Here is a 6,551-nt window from a genome sequence, read left to right as displayed (position 1 = left end):
TAAAGGCCAAGGAGTTTGCCGATGGGGATTTGGTGTGGAAGCTGATTCTACCGATTGGCACTAAAAACTCAAGATTTGGAAAATGATCTCCTAATTGGGAAGGTCCTTATCGGATAAATCGATCTACCCCTGGCTATGCTTATATTTTAGAAACTCTCGAAGGCGTTGAATTTCCCAGGGCATTAAATAGAAAATACTTAAAAAGATACTACCCCAGTATCTGGGTTGATGCATAAAAGTATATATATGCTGATAACAATCCTATCGGCTGGACAAAATATCAGTGTATCTGAGACCATGCATAAAGAGTTTAAGTGCCGATAACAATCCTATCAGCTGGATCAAATACTGGTGTTTTTCAAAAAAGAAATGTCGATGAGAGGGCTCACAAATTCAGCAAAGTTTGGATAGCCGATATCACACGCCGGCAAATCTGGTTGGCTTCCTCTATTTCTTTGGTGTCTTCATCGGCAGAGCCTTCTACTGGCTTCAATTTCTTTTTCATCTGCAGTGCCTTATGGGCTTGGGTATCTCTCTCCTGTTGAAGATTTCTGAGTACATCGGGCAATTGGTTTTCTTCCTGTTGAGCCTGAGTTAGAGTTTCCTCCACTTGTTTGAGTTCAGCCACCAGAGCCTCCCTCTTTGCCGATAGATCGGAGATTTTCTGTTTCAATTTGACACTTGAAGATTGCAGAATGCCGATGCTTTTATGCTTCTCATCGGCTGCATGCTTCACTTGCAGCATCTCCTCTTTGAGCTAGGCATGAGTGGCTCTATCGGTGAGGCACTGGATGGCCTTTTGGTATTGGAGCTGGCAACTCTCCAGGTGGGCAGCTTGAAATAGTATCTCTTCAGCATTGGTGGGAATCTGACCGCCAAGAGTTTTGAAGATAGCTTTGGCTGGATCGGAATCGTCCACTAGCCGAGCTGTATCTTGCTGCAACAGAGCCAGGAAGTCTTCTAGCTTGGACTTGACTTCTGCCGATGCAATTCCCAGTGCCATCGAAGAACTTGCTGTTGGGTATTCTTAACATCATTACCAAAAGTAGACTAAGTTCTCTAAATCTAGTAACGGTGCCAAAAATGCCAAACCTATCCCTTACACCACTTAAGCCAAGTTGTCATCCCCAGCATGATATAAGAGACGCGGTATTGAAATATGCAATTGCTCTTCTAAATAAATAATGAATGGGATCTGCAAGCGCACAGATTAATACTGATGCAGCATTTTAACCGGGAAGTATTCCAGGTATCGTTATTTATATTTTTACCACTGGAAAGGGATTAGAAATCATCACTATTGATTACAGAATAGAATATGAGATTGAGCATCTATCATTGCATGTATAATTGAGAACATTATATCTAACTCTTCATACAGGGATAAGTGTCACATAAAAGATATATGAAATAATAATAGTGACAAGGATAACTAATCTGATCTAGCCACAAAATAAATATGATAAGCACCTCAATTAGATACTCTAGAAAGTCATTAGCATGGTATTAGAACGAACTACAAGAATATTCCCTAAGTTATTCTTAACTATATAGTCTAGCATATCATAGTTAGTGCAAGCTTACTTAGCAATCATTGCGAGACAAGACTACGCCCATGCATAGTGATATTAGCAAGGAATATGAGAAACATAGCAATCACTCCCCTGTAATAATGTTGCTCTGCCAGCCCAATACACAAGAGGGGGACTATATAAGAATCAATGAAGCTGTCACTATCACGAACTACCCCACGATCTGGCATATTGGGTACAATCGCAGATAAATACGGTATAAGCACCACGCCTACACAATATCTATCATTTACCCATGGATCCGATGGATAAACGCTATACGATCCTAAGCATGTATATAGATCGTATCTAACTAAGCCAAGTACATAACTATGATAAACTAAGAACAATATAATCTTGAATATAAGCAAGTAGAGCAAAGTCATAAGCAATATATTGAAGTAGAACAAAGTCATATTCATAATATTGAAGAACAAAGATAATTAGAAAGCAATTAGAAGCACAATTAGAGAATTACCAAGAATCCTCTTGACAGATCCGAAAACCAATCGAAGATTGACTCCTTCTAGTTCTAATCCTATGTAGCTATGCTAATCTAGATATCTAATTGATGTGGTGGCTCTAATCTTGATCAGAGGCTTCTTCTCCCTTGATGGAACAATGAATTAGGGTTGAGAGGCTCTCTCCTCCAGGGGCCAGGGGGTCTGGTTTTATAGTCCCTTCAAGTGAATATGGGCCCTTGGATCAAACCGACATAGATTGTATGGTTTAGATTCATCCTTTAGGTCGGTGGAGATCTCCCGCAAAGCAGAGTCCTGTTTGGACTCCAACAGGGGGCGGGCGCCCAGTAGGACAGGGCGGGCGCCCTGCCTCTGGCCCCGTTTCGCCTCCGCTTCGGTCTCGTGGCTTCTGGAGTCTTCTAGATGTAAGATAATTGCGCAGCACGTTAATATCTTTACGTAATCCTGACATGTGGGCCTTTCTTCCGTATTTCCTGATAACCCCCTGCAGAAATAGACAAACACCAAAACTCGTGGAATTCTATCAGATAAAACCCTAAGTCTAGATGTTGATTTCATTTGGATCCTTTTCTTTATTTATTTGATAATTAAATTTGATACTTAAGGACCGTCAACACTTGCCTCTTCACCTTTGTCATCAGAGATGTCGATGGCAAAGGAGAACAAGCTATCGGGAGAATCTTGCTCCTAGGGGAAGAAGAGTATAAATTAACCGGGATTAAGTATCAATAATGCAAAGTCTGATAGATCAGATGACTTACCTGTTTTAGAGCGATTTGTTGTCTCTCGCGTGGAGACGTAGTTTGCACTATAGTTTGATCGGCTGGAGCTGCCGATGGAATATCTTCAACTGGAAATTACCAAGGGTGACGATGGTATTTATAAAAGAAGTCATCGGTAATGATTTTGTGATCGGTATTTTACCTTGAGGAGGAATAACAATTGTCTGTTCATGGAGAACGGCCAATGATGTGCCTAGATCAGCTGGATCGGTGATCTGTTCGAACACATCGGCCGAGTCTGGTTGCGTTTGAGGCACTGGGTGAGGTGGAGAAGAAGGTGTTGCTTGAATCGGGGACGCTGGATGAGGCGGGGAGGATGGTGTTGTCTTCTGTCGCTTTGGCTGGGTCTTGGTACTTTTTGGGCCCTTTCTCTTAGGAGGAGCTTGAATGGGCTGGGGGCATCGGCACCCGATGATTGAGTGCTCTTGGTCCTTGCCGATGCACTGGTCTGCTGTTACAAAAGATCAAAGTTCTACGGGTTAGATGTAAAAGCAGACAAACATTGTTGGAATTTGAAAGAATAGAATGCTTGGTACAAAGCAAGGTTACCGATGACATCCCAGTCATGGCCGATGCACCTTGAAAGAATAATATGAATATGGGAAGAAATCGGCATGATAGAAAGGAAATTTGCAAATCTTACCTTGAAAGTTTGTGCTAGCGTGGCAGCAGCTACCGATGGAGAAGTTTTAGACCGTTTGGTGGTCGTCTTCTTGAAGCGGATGTTTTGGTGCATCAGGACTGCTAGGCTTGGCGCGTTGTGGCCGATCAAAGAGACTGGGCATGATGGGAGAAGGTCGATCGGCCTCCCACTTCTGCTTACTGTCGGCGCTGGGTCATCGACCGGTTGAGGTAAAAGGGGTAAGTTACCAATAGAATTGAAGTTAACAGAAAGACTGAGTATCGGAAAGGAAACTTACAACATCATCGGAAACTTCATGCTCGGGGTCGATCATGTTACGGTACATATGAGCCAATACCTTGAACAAGTGCTCTTTCCATTATTCCCACCACTGTTTGTATGACTGAGTGATGAAAAGGGCAGGAACCCAAGCCAATAGATCAATATCTATTGTATCGGCATCTGGCTGGAGCTGAGCTATTCTGATCCACTCGAGTCCAATGGTTATTACTTCCCTCGGCTTAACCACATCGGCATAACAGTGTTGAATGAGTAACTGACCAAAAGTCAGCTGACGAGCTAATGCCGATGTGTTGTAGAACTCGTAGGTCATGTTGGTGTTCTTTCTGCTGCCAAAGTTGTTTACTAGGATTGCTCTTGGGGTAATGATTGCCATCATCATATCATTATCCTTGTTAAGTGCGTCATCAGCAGGGTGGAAAGTGAGTGGGAATCTAGACTCTGCATCTTCATAAAGCATCCAGGCTCGCTGATCTTTGGAAAGGCCGTCATACAGCGTTTGAAAGAATCGGCCGATCTGGTCCTCATTTGAATCGGTACAAGGGAGAACTATGATGGCTTCACCATAATTAAAGGGCAAGTGTGTTGCCGATTCATCCTCTCCTAGTTCATAATCTTCAGTGATGTCTCGTGGGAACTGCTGTGTGAAGAAATCCCACCGGAGGCGCTTATACATGTGGGCGTTGAGCCACATGTTGATAAACCACCAAGGACCTCCTAGATTGCCGATGGGTTCGCCTAGCAGGAGTTTCTCAGCTACTTGGTGGAGGAGGTGATAAACAGAACCCAGGAGGTATCGGCCAAGGGGGAATCGGTTACCATTAGCTAGTCGCTCTGTTGCCGATAGGTAGACAGAGGTTGGCCCTACCGATCGGCCACAAAAGATGAACTTGTCTAATCACATGTTCAGAAAGATGGCATGCTCTCTCTGACCGACTGATCCAGTTTACCGATATTTCTGGACATATCCTGACCAGCCGCCGATGTTGCGGGTTTCTACTTTGTACTCAGGTTTGTGGTTGAATATACCACCGTCATCGACATGGGTAATATCTAAGCCGGTAAGCATAACAACATCGGCAAGTGTGGGGGAAGCTGTGCCGTGACCAAAGATGAAGGCATTAAAGGTATCTGACCAAAAGTATGAGGCAGTTATCAACATTGATTCGTTGTTTTCCATATCGGCAATGGAAAGCCTGATACATTGGTCTAGTTTGCGTTCACCTCAGTATACTTCATTCGTTTTACTGACCCTCAGAAACCAATCTTTCCATCCTTTGGTGGGTTTTTGCCAGGATCGGAAAGTGTCCTTCCATAAATGTAAAGAAAAATTTTCGGCTCTAAAGGGAATCCTATTGGTTTCTGCGTTGATCAGATCGGCAGGGTCTGGGTCACCCATTGGACCGAGACATTGGAGGTGGGGTTGTTCCGTGGGAATAACAATTTTCTCACTCAGATCCTGGAGTTTGGAGATCAAAAGAACAGGAAAAAATGGGGAGAAAATGTGAAGTAAATAAATTTGCAAAAGGTAAAAATTGCAGTAAAAGAAAGAGAGGATGGGGATGGATTAACCTCAGGAACAACGAAGTTGACGACCATTTCCTCCTGAAGAGAAGAAAGAGCCGAAGATTTGAAGGTTCTAGAAGGACTTTGCCGTAGGAGAGCTTTTTCACTGCTGAAGATCTTGAGCTTTTCGTCAATGCCGCCGCCAGGGGGATGAACTTGAGAATGAGGAATGATGAGGTAGAGGATGAGTACTGGGGAAGGAAGTATTTATAGGCTGGAATGAGCAAGGGTATTTTTGACTTATCTCTTTGTCGTATCCGTGAAATTCGAGGTTGTTCAGATAGATATGGTAACTGTTCGCACGATAATCAAGGGATTGTACAAGTGATTTGACAACAAGTAATCATGATTTTAGGAGATATTCCACTATACATGGTCTTTTGGTCGGTCCATCGGCAGTCAACCCTAACAGAACAATTGCCGATGAGCGTGTTTCTATGAGATTTGGTTCGAGTGGTTGAGAGATTCGAGGTATTTACTGGAGGTCAAAATTAAGGTTGTTTGGATTTGTTAGTTAATCGTTACCAGAAGGAAATAATTGTGAAAAAGATCGTCATTATCAGGAGAGAATTTCGGAGCATTAATGATTTTATACTCTGAAATTGGGGGGCATGTGTTGACACCGTTTTTGGACACGAATCGGGATAGTCAGTGAAGCTTGAATCGACAGTCAAAGAGGTGATGTGTCTAGCCGATAAGGAGATTGCCGATAGCCAATTATGCCGATGACAGGACAACAGGAGGAAGATGTTGCTAAGTCTAGCGGTAGTTGCCGATCATTGCCAATTACTAATGATTGCTGATACCGATGAGGAAAGGTATGGGAATTGTTAAAAGAGATGCAGGGCGTGTGCCGATGACGATAAAGGAAGGTGTGGGGTCGCTAGGAAGACAGCGGTGATATGCCGATCACCAGGATAGATAGGTAGTTATTTTCCATATTTGTTAGGGTTTGTTTTATGTACAAGTCCTATTTGGTTTAGAATTAAATCCTAGTCGTATACGGTTGTATCTCTTTAGGACAAAGTATAAATATGGGCCTAGCAGCAATGTAAGAGGACAATCGATCAATATCATACACAAGTTTTTATATCTACTATTACATCTACTTTTCGATGACTTCGTCAACTTGCACATTTTCTTTTTTCTACGAGTTCTTAAGAGTTCATCGAGCAATACTCGACGAATTCTCGAGTTCCGCATGAGTACCTCTTGGCCGTGACATCCA

The sequence above is a fragment of the Sorghum bicolor genome, chromosome 4 (genome assembly GCF_000003195.3).
Source record: "Sorghum bicolor cultivar BTx623 chromosome 4, Sorghum_bicolor_NCBIv3, whole genome shotgun sequence".
Taxonomy (NCBI): Eukaryota; Viridiplantae; Streptophyta; class Magnoliopsida; order Poales; family Poaceae; genus Sorghum; species Sorghum bicolor.
The sequence above is the reverse complement of the archived record's forward strand: the minus strand, read 5'-3'. Positions refer to the sequence as shown.